The 20,137-nt window shown below is 37.0% G+C and overlaps 1 protein-coding gene across 2 annotated transcripts in view; it reads left to right on the top strand.

Annotated features, from left to right (window-relative positions):
- The window catches only part of Diaph2 (diaphanous related formin 2), an 870,804-nt gene that overhangs the window by 834,959 nt on the left and 15,708 nt on the right, over nt 1-20,137 (top strand). The gene's annotated exons all lie outside the window — the stretch shown is intronic.

The following is a 20,137-nucleotide window of genomic DNA, read 5'->3' as shown; positions in this document are numbered from 1 at the left end:
ATTGATCGTTCAGTAACCTATTATTCATTCTCCAAGTGATGTATGCTTTTTCCTTCCTTCTTTTATCGTTGATTTTCAGTTTCATTCCATTATGATCAGATAAGATGCATGGTATTATCTCTACTCCTTTATATTGTCTAAGAGTTGCCCTGTGACATAATATATGATCTATTTTTGAGAAGGATCCATGTGCTGCTGAGAAAAAAGTGTAACTGCTTGATGTTGGGTGGTATATTCTATATATGTCAATTAGGTCTAGGTTATTAATAGTGTTATTGAGTTCTATAGTTTCCTTATTCAACTTTTGTTTGGAAGATCTGTCCAGTGGCGAGAGAGGTGTGTTGAAGTCTCCCATGATTATGGTATGGTGGTCTATTAGACTCTTGAACTTGAGAAGAGTTTGTTTGACGAATATAGCTGCACCATTGTTTGGGGCATAAATATTTATGATTGTTATGTCTTGTTGGTGTATGGTTCCCTTAAGCAGTATGTAGTGTCCCTCTTTATCTCTTTTGATTAACTTTGGCTTGAAATCTATTTTATTTGATATGAGTATGGACACTCCTGCTTGTTTCCGAAGTCCATATGAGTGATATGATTTTTCCCAACCTTTCACCTTCAGCCTATGTATGTCCTTTCCTATCAAATGCGTCTCCTGTAGGCAGCATATTGTTGGGTCTTGTTTTGTGATCCATTCTACTAGCCTGTGTCTCTTAATTGGTGAGTTTAAGCCATTAACATTTAGGGTTATTATTGAGATATGGGTTGTTCTTCCAGCCATATTTGTTTATTTCTGTTACTAAACATGGTTTGTTTTCCTCTTTGATTATCCCCCCCCCCTTTACTGTCCTACCTCCCACTGTTGTTTTTCATTGTTATTTTCCATTTCCTCTTCCTGTAATGCTTTGGCGAGGATGTTTTGAAGAGATGGTTTTCTAGCTGCGAATTCTTTAAACTTTTGTTTATCGTGGAAGGTTTTAATTTCATCCTCCATCCTGAAGCTTAATTTCGCTGGATACACAATTCTTGGTTGGAACCCATTTTCTTTCAGTGTTTGAAATATGTTATTCCAGGATCTTCTAGCTTTCAGAGTCTGTGTTGACAGATCAGCTGTTATCCTGATTGGCTTACCCCTAAATGTAATCTGCTTCCTTTCTCTTGTAGCTTTTAAAATTCTCTCCTTATTCTGTATGTTGGGCATCTTCATTATAATGTGTCTAGGTGTGGATCTCTTATGATTTTGCACATTCGGCGTCCTGTAGGCTTCTAGGATTTGGGATTCTGTCTCATTCTTCAAGTCTGGGAAGTTTTCTTGTATTATTTCATTGAATAGACTTCTCATTCCTTTGGTTTGGAGCTCTGTACCTTCCTGTATCCCAATGACTCTTAAATTTGGTCTCTTAATGTTATCCCATATTTCTTGGATGTTCTGCTCATGGTTTCTTAACAGTCTTGCTGAGCTGTCTATGTTCTTTTCCAGTTGAAATACTTTGTCTTCATTGTCTGATGTTCTATCTTCTAAGTGTTCTACTCTGCTGGTAGTATTCTCCATTGAGTTTTTAAGTTGGTTTATTGCTTCCTGCATTTCTAGGATTTCTGTTTGTTTGTTTTTTATAACCTCTATCTCCTTGTATAGTTGATCCTTTGCTTCCTGGATTTGTTTGCGTAATTCGTTGTCGAAGTGATCTTTCATTGTCTGATTTTGCTGTTTAATGTCTTCCTTGATACTCCAGATCATCTGAAGCATATATATCCTGAATTCTTTATCTGACATTCCATCTGCTGCAGCTGTTACCTCTTCTAAAGTTGCGTTGACCTGCATTGCTTGTGGTCCTTTCTTTCCTTGTCTTTTCATACTGCTTGGGTATCTTTCCTCCAGGTGCGGGCGGCGGCTCTGCTCTCTTCTTATTCCAATTGGGGTGTCGTGGTTACCACGCCGGCAGGTCACTGGGCCTGTTCTGGGAGCTGGCGGCGGCTCTGTTCTGCCCCTACTCCAATTGGGGTGACGAGTGTACCACGCCGGCAGGCCACTGGGCCTGATCCGCCGGTCGGTTGCAGGTTTGCCTACCCTGCAGGCGCGGGCGGCGGCTCTACCCTGCCCCTACTGCAAATGGGGTGACGTGTCTGTCGTACCGGCAGGCCACTGGGCCTGTCCCGCTGGTCGGTCGCAGATCTGCCCACCTTTCGGGCACGGGTGGAGGCTCTGCTCTGCCCCTACTCCAATTGGGGTGTCGTGACTACCCCGCCTGCAGGACACTGGGCCTGTTCCTGGCACGGGCGGCGACTCTGCTCTGCCACTACTCCAATTAGGGTGGTGTTTGTACCACGCCGGCAGGCTCCTGGGCCTGATCCGCAGGTCTGTTGTAGGTCTGCCTACCTTGGAGGCGCGGGCGGCGGATCTGCCCTGCCCCTCCTACCACGCCTGCGGACCCCTGGGCCTGATCTACAGGTTGATCACTGGTCTGCTCACCCTGCGGGCACGGGTGGCGGTTCTGCTCCGCCCCCGATTGGGGTCACGTGACCACCACACCGGCAGGGCCTGATCCGGGCGTGGGAGAAGGATCTGCTCTGCCCCTACTCCAGTTGGGGTGACGTGTGTACCACACTGGCAGGCCACTGGGCCTGACCCGCCAGGCTGTCACAGGTCTGTTTACCTTGCACGCTCATTCGTCACAGCGCGAACCGCGGCTCTGCCCTGCCCCTCCTACCACGCCCATGTACCACTGGGTCGCGGGTCTGCCCACCTTGCGGTTGCTGGTGGCGGCTCCGCTCCGCCCCCTCTCCAATTGGGGTCACGCGGTCACCATGCTGGCGAGCCGCTGGGCCTGCTCCGGGCGCTGGCGGCGGCCCGGCTCCTTCCCTCTGGCTCGACGACAAATTGAGGAAACTCGGGTGACTGTGCCTCACCCCCCCTACCAGGAGACCAACTGCTTATGTCACCACTGGTATTGATGAAGTTCCCTCCTCCGCTGCTTTCTGCAGACATCAGATCTCTGCCATGTTGGTATCCTATGCGAATGGCAGCATTTCGTTCCCCTTGCCGGGCAACCAAAGCACCGGGTGAGTCCTGACCGGCCCTCAGCAGGACCCGGACCGAGAAGCAGTTTCCGCGGGCTCCTAGCCCCGGGCCAGGGAAGTTCCGGGAGCCGGAACTCGGCCACTCCGTGCTCGGTGTAAGCTCCTATAAATGTAAGCTCCAAGAAGCAGTCCCCACGGGCTCAGTTCCGGGAGCCGTAATTCGGCTGCTTAGTGCTTGTTGTATGCTCTGGTAGGCGCAGGGTCTAAGAAGCAGCCTCTGCGGGCTCAGCAGCCCTGGGCCAGGGCGGTTCCGGGAGCCGGAACTCGGCTGCCCCGCGCTGGGTATTGACTCCGATAAGATCAGGTTCTAAGAAGCACCCAGGCGCTGAGCCCTAGCAATCTGTCTGCAAGCCGCAGGCGAATTGCAGCCTGAAATTACCTGTTCTATGGCTGAATGAGCTGCGGTCAGTCGAAAACAGCGGTGGTGACGTCAGTTTACCAACATGGTGGCTGCTGGCCTCCTCTGTGGTCTGACCGGTGTGGAGAACCGAGATGAACCGCTTCCTTCCCCCATCTCGAACCCAGAATTCAGCCCTGAGTACGGTGCTTGCGCGGCTGGCAGAAACTGCAGCGCTGTAACCCTGCGTCTCTATCCCAGCGCACGCTGCAGATTCTAGCCTCGGGCCGATTTGCTGAATAAGCAGTGCGACAAACCTCTCGCGTTTGAGTCCCCGTAGCTGATCCTCGTGCGATGGAAATCCTTCCTCCAGGTTCCGGAGCACCCCACTATTGCTGGAAATTCCTAACAAGATATCCTTTAGCCGTCCTGACTTGTCATACTCCCACACAGTGAAGCAGCACACGGGGGCAATGCACTCCCCTCGCCGCCATCTTTAAGATCTATCTAGAATATTATTTTCATAGCCATATTTTGCGTTTTCTTTCTACTATTCATTTGGTAAAAACAATTTGATTCAAAACTCTTCATATTTATCTCTGACATCAGTGTTTCTGGAGCAAATTTTCAAATCATCTTATGGAACATTCATGTTCATTTAAGTTGTTAGATAAAGATACAGCACTTTCTGCATAACATTGTTGTACTTTTTATCCCAAGCCATAAATATCAATTTATATAACAAGTTGTTGTTTTTTTTTTCATTTATTCTTATGTGTAAATTTGTGATCCTTAACTATTTACTGCATTGCAATTTTAAGTGATCTTTCAAAGGTTTGTTTGCTGTGATATCCAATAGTTGCAACTCTAAGGTCATATCCTGTAAACAGTTGTTAAATCTGTGTTAATTTTCATTATCTCAAGCCCCCCCCCCACAATTTTATGTTTACTTCCACAGGCATCTAATATTCTTATTAATTGAATATTTTCCAGACTAATGTGTGTTTTCCAAAGAGTATTTAAATATTAAAAATAATTTGGAAAACATCCCTTATAATTAAAGACATTGTAAAGACTTGAATATAAGACAGCTATCTTTTCTCCTGAGAGATAACTGGGTAAGGAACTACAGTAGAGTATGCTTTTTATTTGGGAAGATAGTAATAGAAATTTTCTTGAAATGTTTATCTAGTTATATAAATTTAAAATTATTCAAATTTCTTATTTTTGTTCAATATATGTATATACACATAATATGTATATATTCATATATATATATATATATATATATATATATATATGAATATATATATAGTTTTGGAATGATGCAAACATTCAGGGAACAAAGTTCCTGCCATTATAAGGGTTTTTAGACTTTGGTGAATATTTAGTTTAAAAATGAACTGAATACCTGCCATGTATAAAGTAATTACAGGGAGAAATATATGACTTATAGCCCATCCTCAACAGTTTAAGAGAAATTGCCAGGAAATATAGTTATGTTCATATTGGATATAACGTGTCTGAGGATCCTGTTCATATAAAAAGAGGTAAAGAAAAAAGATGTGTGGGAAAAGGGTAAAGAGAGAATATTTACATGTTTAAACCATTACATATTAAATCATCATATGGAAAAACATATAAAGAAATAAAGAAATGCAAATTAAAGTAAGATAGCAACATATGTGTATTGTAATGTCTGAACATAAAGTGAGGTGTTGGAGAAGCTGTAGGGAAACAGATATACTTTGATGGTGCTTCCATTGCTTGACAATTCATGGAAATATGTGCACAAAACAATGTTAAGTGAAAGAATTAGATCACAATAGAGTATATAAACACCGATTATATCTATAATAATGCATGTATGTTGACATGTATTGGAAGAGGATTTAAGGAATGTAAGTAGTTTAATGTTCATTTGAATTTTCTTTCTGGAACAGTTATTTAAGTGCATACTAATTTGAAAAGAATGGAATGAAAAATTATTCCTCATCACACCCCTAAAGCACATACATATACACGCATCTTTGCAAATAGATTGTGGTTGAATATGATGTTCATTGTTTGTGATGTTTCAACATTATATATAAATCAAAGACTTAATTGAAGTTGTAGCTCTGTTCTTTATCTATGAAGTATTTTTGATCACTGTTTATTATAGTAATGAGAAAAGAGGAAATTTTTTCCTCATAAATCCTGACAATCTACATTTTAAATCCTTTCACAATATGAATTCTTTGCCCCCACTAAATAAATACAGAAATTATAAACTTGCTATTGCTGCCTTATTCTCCCTCCCTTCCTCTCTACACTGAGTAGTTCTTTTTTGACCTTTCCCTGTCAGTTAGTTGTGTTTGAGGGGCCTATAGACACATTTCACAAGGAAGTTCACTTAGTGGGAGAAAAAAGAGAGATGACGAGAAAACTCTTTGCCACCAAAGGCTGATACATTGATGTGTATTTATTAGACATAGGCAGCTAAGATTCAGCTAACACAGAGAAAAAAAGTGAATACCTACTATGGGTTACACAGTGTTGCCTGGCACTCTATAGGGGGAACTTAGTAATCCTCCAAGCTATGAAACATTATTCCTATTCTTGCTTGACAAAACTGTCATTTTAATAGGCAGTTTTCTTTAGCACCCAGGAAAGTGGTCTTTCCTTTCTGCTGTGATGCCTTTGAAGTGGTCAGTTCCCAATGAAAAGAAGCTTCTCTCTGTGTTATGGGTTATAGTGTAATTTAAAACATATAGTTCTTTAGAAAGCAGGATATTTTTAAGAAAGATATTTTTTAAAAAATAAGTGTGCTGCTTTTCTCATTAAAAATGTATATTGTTGCTATAAAATTTCTTTATAAGGGCATTTGGAAATTTTGATACAAAGCAATTTAAAATTATATAAGCAATTTAAGTGGAATCTAAACATGAAGCAAAACTATCTACTACTTTAATGATATCAATTAAATAAACTTATGAGCTGATGAAACTTTTCAATTTTTATTTAGAGAGGATTTTGGCATGCTGACCAATAACAACAGGAAATTCATGTACTATTATAAAAAAATTTTTTAGAGAATCATACATAGCAGACTATTAGGACTGTAGATTGAACCCTCATGGGGTGATGGGAACAACAAGGATTATTAACCAGTAGAAAGTTTTCTGACTTGTCTCAAAACAGTATTAAAATCACATGAAAATTACTGCAATAGTAGCTTCTATGACTGGTGGGATATTATGGAGATTGGAATTGCATACCAGATGATAACCAGTATTTTAAGGTAGAGGCAGGAGGAACTGCTGGTATGAATCATGTAGAAAGATTACATGAAAGACTGTCTTTTTTAACAGAAGGAAAGGGGAGGAAAGGAAAATATTTTAGAAATAGGATAGGAAATGTGGCTATAATATAATAAGACTCATTTATATAAACCACATATACGTAAAGATCCATCTCCTTTTGCTGTAGCCACAGTATGTTTGTGGCACACAGGAGTAAGAAAGCTGAATAGGAAGTAATTGTTCAAGAAAAGAATTACAGAGTTGAAATAAGTAAAAGGGCAGCATTTTATAGTAATTTAAAATGGGTACCCAATAGTAAGTGGCATGAAGAATGCTTGCAAAAAAGGTATTGCTTTCTAGTCAAGTCTAAACACCTCTGTTGATGATGTACAGCTCATTCAAATTCCAGCAAATAATTGGAAACAGAGATTTTATGAAACAGAGCTCTCATTTAACTTGTTCACCTGACAAGTTGGCTTTGAATTATATTTTATTACCAATCAACCTAAATTAAAAATACTGAGCTCACTGCAAAACCCTGCAGACAGTGTCTCGAATACTAAAACACATGCTGCATGTAAATAATGTTAAGGTAAGGACAAAGACTGACAAAAGCAATGACAGTGAACATTAATGTGACACCAGTAGCTTTAAGTTCTTTCCTTCAAAAATGTGAAACATAATGAAATTACTAGAAGGGGCAATACAGTCAGCTTTTCTGACTTGTGTTTACTAAAAGAGCTTTTAATTATTCAATCACAACCATGTCTAATAACTTCTAATAAATGCATGGTGCCAAACATCAAATATATATACATTCCTACATATACCTAAGTATGTGTGTATGTATCCATAATCACCCATACATTCCAAGATGGACATGTCACTGAAATGCTAGCCCATATAATTACATTTTTTCCTCAGGTCTTTGTATAAATGTGTATAAGGACTTTATGGACTTTGCATGATGTAAATGTTTTAGATCATAGAATCCAGGTAACTTTTGCTTACCAAAGAACTAGCTTGCTGAATATCATAGTATTATAAAATTGCAGGAGTCTCAAACTCACTCTGTAATTACTTCTCTAGAGTACTTATTATATGGGATCATGAGATGATTATGGTCTGTCATGTTATTGCTTTCTTTCTTTATAAATATTTTATCAAATTTTAATCATATAATTATCCAATAAATGAATGATAGAACCATTATGGTTATATGGTTCATTTCCTTACATCCATTTCCCTTATTTAAGCTTCTCAGTTTTATCTCTTTGTTGTGTAGAATATTTGTTAACAAATTGATTCTCTTTTCTGGAAGTTAGTGTCATTATCTATAAAGGGTTGGACTTTAATTAAATAATCCATGAATTCCCTGAAAGGAATTTGAATGTTCCATTGATTATCCCCAAATTATTAATACAAATTCATGAGGTTCTTTTTAAAAATATATGTATATTTTAAAAATACTTTATTGACATGCATGAATTGAGAACTGATATACTATCAAAACTCCTGTCTGCTTTGCTTATGTTGAGGGATGGATGCATTGAGAAACATCAAGTTCAAGGAAAGAGAAACTATGAGGCTAATCAGTCTTAGGTTTATGATGAAATAGTGATTAGCTTTCCCTCTCTTGGTAAAGAATACACTAAGAACAAAAGTGCATAATGTAATGTTACATCATAAAATTAGCCTTAAAAATGCCATACAATCATGGTATGTGAAATAAGCCAATCCTAAAGAACTAAAGGTTGGGTGTTTTCTCTGACATGTGGATGCTAATCCACAATAAGGGGATGGAGAATAGAATTTCAGTGGATTACACAAAGGAGAATGATGGGAAGGGAGGAGGGTGAGAACAGGAAAGACAGTAGAATGAATGGGTCATAACTTTTCCTAAGTTCATATATGAAGATACCACAGTGAAACTCCACATCATGTACAACCACAAGAATAGGATCCTAATTAGAAAAATTATACTCCATGTATGTACAATGTGTTAAAATATACTGTCACGTATAATTAAAAGGAACCAATAAAAAGTTCTGTAGTGCTGGAGATGCTTAGGGAAGGTAATCACTCGATGCAGAATATTAGCACACCTCTTCTTGAATGTGCTTTAAAGCCAGGGTACAAAACAAGAGTGGAGCTATTTCTCACAGTGCAACAGAAAGGCAATTTATGTGTGCACTTATGTATTATTTATTTATTTTTCTGAGCTGTTTCTCTTTAAAGAAAATGCTCAGACCGGACCTATAGAAAGTGTACTTACCATTGGCCTTTAATGATACAGACATCATCATTGCTACCAAACTTAGATCATAATCAGGTTTATATGAAGTTAGTTTATGTGTATCAAGATGTAAAGACAGACTTGATCCCTCTCCTTCCTGTATATAACCAGTTTATAATCTGAATGTGATAAAAATCTGTGAATTATGTTGTATTTTTTTCTATATCAATTCTTGTAACCACACAACATTTTATAAGACATACTTTGATTCTAAATAATCGTTAGTACAAATTTAAGTCAGAGTTGTTGGGCACAGAGATAGGTAACAGGCAATAATGAGATCACCCAGCTAAGTTCAGGTCTGAGTGTTTTCTTTAAGGTTGTATGATGAAGGTAATGATGGGCAGTAAGAATGACAAGACCCTCAAGAAAGAACCAGTCTCAAAATTTGCTTTTTTAAGTTTCTTATAACATATTCAATTCCATCTAAATATTGCAAGCAGCTGAATTGCAAATGTTAACCTAAACATGAATAAAAAATGTTGATATTTTATTTAACCTAAAAATAGTAATTATGGATAGGCTGCTTTTATTATTATCATATTAAAATATATCATTTTACATTGGGAATACAGGAAGAATTGTCATTGTTATTATGTAATAAGAAAATTTGTTTTGAGTGCATTAAAAATACAGTAGATGATTATTGCAGTATAAGGGGGAAAGTTGTTTCCCTTTGACAGTCTATCAGTAGATGTAGCCTAGGAAGAAAAGTATGGTGGCTGCTTTATATATAACAGTAGAAGGACACAAACTTAGAGAAATTTTTCCCAGCTGCTGTTATTAAAGAAATTTTTTTTTATAGAAGAGAGACTGCTTTAAAAAAAAAAGTCTTTCCATTTTTGCTCCCATCTCTGAATCCATCGCTTTCATCTGGCATGCAAAGCGTCTGTGTATGGCAGCCTGTAACTTCTGTTATTTAAACTGCCAACTGTTAAAATGGATTGAGTTGAACCAGAGGAGGAGAATAGCCCCACTGAGGCAAATGCATTTTTACACCTTTCTTTAATAAAATATTGTAAGGAATAGCTAGAAAGTTTCCTCTCACACTTTCATCTAAAATTGTTAGACTGTAACTGTGTGAAAGAATCATTATTGACTTCTGTCAGACAGTCTTGGAGAGAAGGTGAAGAGACTCCTCTCCTGATTTTTTTGCCCGCTTTGTCAAATCAGGTACTTTGAGCAGAAGTACGAAGTGAAGGCCAATGTCAGGCAGTGCCTTGAAGCAGGAACTTGTGCTAGTCTCCTGTGACTTTCTTCCTTATTTATTTATTTTTAAGGAGTCAGATTGGATTGTAAAATGATGGGAATATGACTGGACAGAAACACGTTTATTGCAGGCTCAGCAGCCACTACATATCATTAGTGAAAAGATGCAAAGGTATGAGGGAGACAATTTTGATGTCAGTTTCATTCTTTTTGAGGACAAATACATTCAGTGATGAGAGAGAAACTGGCATCTATGGAAATTTAGGGATCTGTAATACTTTAATGCCTACTTTTTTCCCTATAGGTAAACATATAACCTTTTAATAGTCATTAATATAGAGATAATAAACAGTGTTAAAGTTGCTTTTAAGGACACCGATTTTGAAGCAACTATGACTTATCAGAATCATTAAATTTCAGTTTCAGACTGATCTGTTTCTCACCTAGCTACATACAATTGCTGTTATTACCACTTTTTCTGCAGTTAATGCCCAAATACAATATTTCAAAGGTAAGAATACTTTTTTGTAGGAATATAATTTTGACCTTAACTTAACTTTCCACCTATAAAAGGTCATATTCCTTACACATAACCTCTAAAGTTAGTCCTATTTTCTGACTTTTCTTTATTATTCTTGCCTGAGAATATCTGTAATTGGCTTACTCTGCAAAGCATTTTATTTACCCTTCTGAATATTAGCTATTTTAAGGATCTGAATGTATTATGACAAGGAATGCAAGATTTAACTTCAACCCCTCCCTTTCCCCACCAACAGCCAAATTAATGCTTTATCTTTTGAGTATTCCAGAAAAAAAGTGAAACTGCTACAGTATAACTAGTACCAACAGAAATCTAAACAGAAGAGATATTTCAAGGGGTGTGGTGTCTCTGTGCCCAGCATGGATCATGGCCCTGCCCTACTTCCAAGCTTCTAACCTGTCCTCATAACCATTTCTTCTGTATTGTGATTTTTTAAAAGTGAAGCACTTTTAGATGTCCCATATGGTTTGAAACAAATCAGAAATTCATGTCCTAAATGTTTCGTTAGTCAGAATAATTAAGTTGATCAGTTCGGGGAGCAGTGGAAGCAAAATAATGGGGTCATTGAAGCAGTCAAGTTCTAATGGGAACCTAAGCTCATTCAGATATCAAATCTAATAATTGTTCTACACCTGTATGCACAGTCCCATTGAGCAAATTCACATTAAAGGTTTAGTGGAACTGTTTCAATGCTGTGGTCCAAAGGGACTTGCTACTGTTTTCATAAGAAAGCACTGAATATTTTTTGGCAGTATTTTTTTTTTTTTTTTGTGATGTGTTAACTAGGCTCTATGTTTGTATGTTGGTGCCCTATCCTATCCAGGGAGGAAGGAAAAGGAGATATGTATTTCTTGAAATGGTTTTCTTACCATTTAAAGATAATAAAGAATCTTTCAAGTATTTACCACCTGGAGGCAATTTGAGATGACTGAACTCACTGAATTGTTGGGTGGAAGGAGGAAGGGTTTGTTTTCATATGCAACCTACTAGAAATAAGGGCTTCTTAACCCCTTCTCACCATAAAATTGTATCAACTACAATTTGGGTTATTGAAGTAGAAAGTAGCAATTAGACATTCTGTAGTAATGCAATGTTTCAGTTCTCCTATGTCACTATATGGCTGTAACAGCAAATTGACTGCCTTTGATTCTCCTACAAGCTATCTAAGGAGAGCTGACAGACCTAAAAAAAATGTAAAGATCTAAAGAGTGGAAAGATGAATTTAATTCTGCCCTATAATGACCGTTGAACTAACCGCTCTCCAATAGAACTCTCTTACCAGAGGCTTCAAAGCACACAGGAAAATGAAAAGATGAGCAATATATCTTGAGCAACTATGAAAGACAGATATGGCTAGCTCTCTTTAACAGAAAAGGCAATCAAAGCTGAATTCACTTACTTAAAAAATAGTTTCTATGCACATACAAGCTTACTTATTCAAATGAATATTGTGCTCTGGTATGTTTGTTTTCTTTGGGGCTAAACAAAAGAACGTGTTCATTTAAAAATCATTCACAAAGTGCCTGTTACATTCTAGGCACCAAGAAAATAGGTAAAAATGGCAGTTCCTCCCTTTCCAGAGCTCACAGTAAAGCGGGGGAAGACACTGCACAGAGACAATCATGGTAAAAAGCTCAAGCTGAATCTTAACCCAAGTATGAGTTTCTTGAATAGGAAAAGAAAAAAGAAGAGAGGCATAATCCAAAAAAAGGAGCAGCATTATTGGAGGCAATAGGAGAGCACGATATCCAAGGAAGAGCCAGCTGTTCACCATTGCTGGAATTATAGGTATAAGAGGCTGGGAAAACAAGTAGTCAATGCTAGGCTTTGTTAGATAAGGCATTTGTTTTATTTTTTTTTCCTCATGGGTGATGAGCCATTCTAGGCTTTGACTTACAGTAGCATGATCAGGTGTACCTTGTAGCATGACTTTTTCCTAAGGTGCAGCTGGTGAGGCCAGAGGCAAAAGGATTCAATAGGAATCTACTATAAGAACCAAGGCAATAGAAGGCCTGCCCTAGGGTAGTGGCAGAGGAGTTGCTGATGAAGAAGAAATAGATACAAGAATGATCAGGCTGGACGCAGTGGCATACACCTATAATCCCAGTGGCTTGGGAGGCTGAGACAGGAGGGTTGCGAGTTCAAAGCCACCCTCAGCAAAGGAAAGACTCTAAGCAACTCGGTGAGACCCTGTCTCTAAATGAAATACAAAATAGGGCTGGGGATGCGGCTCAGTGTTTGAGGGCCCTGAGTTCAATCCTCCGTACCCCCTCCCAAGGGGAAAAAAAGAATGATTCAGAAGTTAAAATTAATTGAACTTGTTGAGTTACTGGATATGAAGGTTAAGATAAAAGGAAGGAGTATAGTATGATTGGTTGATTGATTGATTGATTTCATGAATAGATGTATGATGGCTCTATTTGTTTTCTGGTGCTGCTATAACAAAAAACAACAAATTGAATGGCTTAAGCAACAGAAGTATATTGTCTCCTAGTTCTGGAGCCTTCACACCTGGGATCAAGGTGTTGGCCTGGCCGTGCTTCCTCTGAAGGTGATAGTAAAGGGTCTAGTCTAGCCTTGCCCCTAGGTCCTGGTGGTTTTCTGACAGTATTTGGCATTCTTTGGCTGGTAGAAACATCAGTGGGATTCTGCCTTTGTGTTCACATGGCATTCTTTCTTAATGTGTGTTGGCCTCCAAATTTTTCCTTGTTATAGGACATCAGTCATAAGGAATTAGAGTCTACTCTAATAAGTTCATCTTAATAACTTCTATATATACTCTGCCTTGAAATGAGGTCACCTCACTCTTATATATGAGGACTTAAATACTCTAACATATGAATTTGGAGGGACACAAATCAACCTATAACATGGTGCCAGTTATCAAAACAAGGAAACACAAAAAGGAGGGAATAGAGTGGAAAGAAAGGAAGTCAGTTTAGTTTGAATCTTGAGTGTGGTGTAGCTTTTGAATAATAAGGAGAAATATTAGGAGGTGATTGAAGCAATAGGTCCACTAGCATACAGAAGGTTGAAGTTGTTGAAATTTTGCAAATAGATGAGTATACCCATGGAAAGTTAGGTCATGCAAAGTATAGAGAATAATATGGAAAAGGACAAAGGGGGAACATGAAATTAACTCACCACATTGGGACAGGAAAAGAATAGTTGCTTAGAAACAGAATGATCAGATGTAAAGGTAGTTTGAAAATGAAGAAATAATAGTAAGAGAGTTTCATGGAAGGAATAATTGTCAATAGCATTGTGCTACAGACAGGTGAAGGAAAATGCAGATGAATGGACTAAAATTCTAATGCTTGAAGTAGTATTGATTTAGAATAAGCCTATTCATAGAGTCATCATGGAACATACCCTGTATTCAATAGAATTTTACTCTGTATCAATAGGGAAAAGAAAAGATGATTTATATGGTATAAAATTTTATGCTTACAGAAATTGTATTTTTATAATCTAATTTTATAATCTGTAAGAAAGTATTCACTATTGGAGTATATTTCCAAAGGTAATAAAATAAACCTGAAAGAGAATCTTTTAGAAATAATGTGTGCAAATTCTGCCTTGGTCTTGAGATTTTGATATTTATGGTTATTGTATTTGTGACTAGTGTTCAGAATAGGATAAAATAGAGCATCTCAGAATGAGATTGTAATGTGGCTGGTCAGAAGAGCATCTTCTAAGGAAGGATTTTTCACTTCAAGTCAATGTCTGATTTTATGTAGTCAACACTGGAGCTCTCAGGGCTGCTAAATGTCAGTTTATGTACAATTTAACAATGTAACCATACATATTATCCTTTTCCCTCAATTTCCTTAAAAACACAAAGCCATCTCTGGAGCCTGTTCACAATTAGATCCATAGTAAAAGAATATATTGAAAAGGTAGAGTTTGTAAACTATTTATTTCCCCATACAAATAGGTGTGTATAGGAATGAATGGCATGTTTATACATCTATAAACCCTCATAAAATTTTTACTCAGAAAAAGAATCATTGTGTATTTATTTCATGACTGTGTAGTATTGAGAAAACTAATACAGAGGTAGATGAGATAGCATTCTCTGCCATTCTGGTACTATCTTCTTGGAAAGATAAGACTGAAGTTATAGTGAATTGGTATGAAGCTGGCTATAATTAACAGTTGAATTGTACAAGCTAAGTTTGTGCTATTGGAGTCCAGATGAGAGAGAGACATGTAAAGGCTAGAAGGACTGGGGAAGTGGGATTTTAGTTGGGCTTAGAAGGATGGATAGTCTTTAATAGAGGGGAAGAAAAAAGAAGAGTGGGCACATAAGCAAAAATCTAAAATAAGTGTGTGTTGTGGAACAGTTATGAAGTGAACCTAGCTAGATTCAAGGATGGGTAGTAGAGAATAAGAGAAAATCTGATAGATGAAATAGGATTTATGGAAAAACAAACAACAATAACCAAAAATACCCAGAAAATGTGTATTCTATAGAGTTCCCCTTTACTTTTTTAGCTGCCACAAATTTTAGAGCCAAAGTTATTACACACATATATTCTAATCTCCCTGAGCTACTTCCTTAGCATGAATCTGTTCACTTTTATCTTCATATGTCTTATCTTGCAGAGAATTTTAATCTACGAGCCCTCTGAAGTCATTTTGAAAGTTAACTTGTTAAATTTTTCATTGCCACTTTGTCTTTTTTTTTTCACCACTTCAAATTAGGGTTGAGCCAGGTTCATCCTATTTTAAATCACCAATAGCTAGTAAGGTCTCTTTCAGAAGCCTACTCGGAAAGGCAGGGTGACAGATCCCTTGAAGGGAAGAAGGCGTGAGTCTAATGACTAGTCTAGCCAGTGCACTGCTTCTCAAATTTTATGAATAATAAAAGGGATCTGTGGATCCATTTTAGTGGGAACTTCACTCTTTGGAATCCACAGTAATTGAATTAAAACTATTTCTAATATATTGTGACTTAAATTTCAATAAATATAAAAGCAGGCATAAACTCCATATGCTTTCATGATTTTAATAAAACTATAAAACAGAACAACAAAATTAACATTCATTTAATATGCCCACTGATGCTATATTTAATAATAGAAAGATTTGACTTCAGATCCAGTTATACATTTTTGCCTCATTGATATTAATACAGAGAATCTCTGCTATATAACTAAGCCAGACAAAATGGCACCCATAACTTTGAGGGTTTGTGACAGAACTCAGGGTCATCAGACTCCACACTGAGTGAAAACTCTGGCAGTGAGCAAACCTCAAATTCCAGTTTTCATTGGTCTTAACTGAGTAAGTTTGTAAAGTTGTCTTGCTCACATGAAGATAAGGCTAGGATTGAAATCTGCATAACATGAGTATAACCCATTTATATTATTGGAATCTGGAATACAAAGGTTGTTTTGTGCATATTTTCCACTCAGTTTACAATTGATAAACAGCTGCAAGGAGACCCAGAGCAATTACATTCTCATAATACATTGGCACACATCATGAAGATGGTACTGGCTGCCATGTCACAGTTTCTCTGTCATATGTGCAACTCACCTGTGCTGTTATGTGAGTTAGTGTCACACCCTGTGATGACTCAATTGCAAAAAAAAATTGTCTATTCAAATTATTGTGGAACCTTAATTAGTACAATACACCATAAAGTTACTTGGCTGTCAGATAACACAAAAACAAATGAATGTACATGTAGACCTTGACATATATTAATGATCAATGCACTAGTTACTTAGAAAGTGATGATACAGAATATGCCTATGTCAACAGTTTTTACTGCCCCATAAAAATGAAAACACAAAACTTTAAGTATATCTTACTTTAAGAAATAAGCGCATGGTGAGCTTCATTGGATTTTTTTCATGTGAAATTTGCCACAACATTAGGAATTACATAAAATAATTAATGGGTTCTTTTAGAACAGAAACTTCCTCTGGACACTTTAAGAAATAAAATGAGCTTCACTTCTTTCTGTGTGTCTGTTCATCCTTTTCTATTTTTCTGTAACTGGCTTATTACCCAATTGAACAGTGCCTTTTTATCATGAATTATATAATTAGTTACTAGCCAACCTATGAATTGGCTGCCCCTGGGGGGCAGATATCCATCATGGTATAATCAGTGGCCACTGATAGGTGGGAGGAGAGCCTATTTAGTACTGCTACCTACGTAAACAAATAAATGACAACAACAAAAACATTTGAGCAGGATGGTTTTAGTGAGAAGTGGGTTGGGACTGTCAGGCACAATGCCCTGAGGTAACTGTTATGTCTCTAAAAAATATCATCTCTTTCAGGGTCACAGGAAATGCAAGTGTAAGTTATATTCATTGCCTCCACTTATTCCTCAACCTTCTGCAGTCTGGCTTCTGCTCCCCTTATTTCACTGAAATTGCTCTCATTAAGGTCTCTAATGACCTCCATATTTCTAAATCTGATGGTTTTCTGTCTTTATTTTACTGCATCTTTCTACAATATGTGATATTATTGCTTATGCCACTTTTCAAAATATCTGCTCCCTTGGATTCCATGACATGCACTCTCATGGCTCTTTTTGTATGTCTCTGAATACTTGCTGTTTCCTTTGTGGACTCCCGGTGCTATGCTCATCTTTTAAATATCAGTATTTCCCAGGATTTGATTATCAGCTCACTGCTCTTCTCACTCTCCATACTTTCTAAAGTCATGTTTTCAATTACAAAATATGTGATGATTCTCCCAAATCATTTTTATTCTTTCCAGGCCACTCCCCTGGCCATCAGCCTTTTAATATTCAACAGCCTGTTGATTGGCTCCACCTTAATGTGTTAAAGGTAACTGTTCATTTTCTGTGCTCCTGAAGAGTGTACCCTAATGATAGCACTTACCGTCTTATTATCTTTGTATGCTATCCCGATTTGAATGACAGCATCTTGATTCATCCTAGTATTAAAGGATGTAATCTAGGTCATCAAACATACTGAGAACTATAGAGCAGAGTACAAAGGTGGCCAAGACATATCTTCATCAGACTATTAAACCAAAAGACCACAATCACTACATAGTACCTGCCTTGAAAGAAAAGACTGACTCATTATCTCTGTATCCCTCTAGTAGTATACTAGGCACATAGTTAGTGTTCAAGAAATAAATCATAGGCCTGTTTTTGGACAGAGAGAACTATGCCCAACGTGGGAATAGACTCTGCTTATGATGGCAAGACTCTCCCCTCTTTCCACTGAACAGGCTACTCAAGAAACCAAATTAAAGGTCAGCAGGTTGCCTGGTAAATCTGCTGTACTAAGGAAGAAAAAACAAACAAACAAGTGACTGGTTTTACTAGATGCATCATTCAAGCCAGACCAGAATCTCTAGAAATAATCTCTTTCTACCCTAAGGGACAAATCTGTCCAGACAACTGGAATCCTAGAGTGAAGAAGTAATATAAAGCAGTCTGGCAACATTGCTATATCCACTGGATGACAATAAGAAAAATAAATAAATTGTTATAAAAGATTTTCATTGCTTCTCAAAGGCATAAAAATTACCCCAGCCCATGATGACTTGGGAAATAAATAAAGTCAAAATCTTGATAAATTCCGATTTCCTGACTAATCTTAATTAAGTCTTTGTTTTTCTAGACTAATCTAAAAGAGATTTTTTAAACATCTGTTTGCATCTTATCTCATTGTCCCAGAAGTAACTAAAAAAATGTCATAATGCCATGAGGTGGTCTATAATTTAAAAAGCGTAATAAGATCTTGATGCTAGAATCTTTGGAATTTGATTCTTATATAAATTATGTAATAAAATATAAATATCTTATGTAAGTTTTATATAATTATCTAAATGCTGTAATTATTATATAATATAAATGTTAAAAATATAAACTTTTATTCTGTATTAGGTTCCATTCTAGCCCATTTACATTATTTAATTCTTGGGACAACCCCATTAGATAGGCCTTTAATATTATTTCATGTTCACAAAGGGGAATTTAAATTTAGGAAAACAATGCTAATAGGTGGCAGAAAAACAAACAATATGTACCCCTCATGGCTACTACAAACTTTGACCTATGCCTAACACTAAGCAGTGGATATTCATTATAAGCAGAGACAGCTTTTTGCTTGAAGTTTATTGACTGATGTGTTTATATGTGTGCATGCTTACTTTAAACCTATTAAAAGATTAATATGGGCCAGGTACTAAATTATGTTATTTAGTCCTATTAATACCCTATAGTGTAAGTACTATTATTAAAAAATCTCCATTTTGCAAATGAGGAAATTGATGTTTAGAAAGGTTCATTTTGCAAATAAATAAATGTGAGACTGGCCTAATGAGTTAGAAAAAAATGTGTCTAGTAGTGTACCTTAATAAGTTCAAAGACTACATATAACAATTGGCTTTACTTTGTCATAAATTGCACCAGTATAAATGGTGGTAAGAGAAAGAAGAATGCTTAGTGCCATAATTCTTCCCACCACTCCCACACACCACCACCTGCACTATATAGGGAAAAGTATGCCTTGTGGAAAATAGATCCGTATCATTTACTATCAAAGGATAGTTGGTTCATTCCTCTTTTAATTTGTTATTTTTAGGCAATGTGTTGCAAAGCAGTTTTAAAGTCTGATGTGATTTTATCATTGAAGTAAAGCTTTCTCTCAAAAGATGATATAATGACATACTTCCATATCTTTTTGGATTTTTACTCATATTTGTGAAATGAGTGAATCTTTTGAAGACAGTCACTTTTTTATGATTTGAACTTTTAGAATTTAGAATCTAACAATATGTGAGATATCTTCATAAATGATAATAGCATGGGAAGACACATTTACTTATGTTCTAATACTTGTCTTTACCATCAGAGAACATTCTGTAGCCCTTACTGAAGCAGGGAAAAGAAATGGCACCTGTTTTCTGTTCTTTTTGTTCCTTTCCATTATGATGTACTTAGTGATTGTATAATCAACCAGGAATTAATTCAGAGATTATTGACTGCTCTTTTTTAAAAAAATGAAAACAGTATGTGCTTTATAGCTGAGGACTGAGAACTTAAGACCCTGTCTGTATTTCTCCCCTAACTTGGCAAATTGATCATGCTTAAATGCCCCAAATACAGATGTTTAGGGAAAAGTAAAAACAATTGTAATTTCTCCATTAAGACAAGAGCCAGTTTTTTGGGTGTATATCCTTTCAAGCTTTTCAGAATTATATTTTAAGTTATAATTTAAAAAAATAAGAATATGATATTCTCTTTTATAACTTGCATTTCTCACTTTATAATGTGGATCTCTTTCTATCCAGACACACAGATCCATATAACAATTTAGATGGACTGCATAGTATCCCAGTTTATGTAGGTTCCATATTGCATCTAATCCCATAATGATATGTAAGCTG

The sequence above is a fragment of the Marmota flaviventris genome, chromosome X (genome assembly GCF_047511675.1).
Source record: "Marmota flaviventris isolate mMarFla1 chromosome X, mMarFla1.hap1, whole genome shotgun sequence".
Classification (NCBI taxonomy): domain Eukaryota; kingdom Metazoa; phylum Chordata; class Mammalia; order Rodentia; family Sciuridae; genus Marmota; species Marmota flaviventris.
Note: the sequence above shows the minus strand (reverse complement) of the source record. Positions and strands in the feature narration are given on the sequence as shown.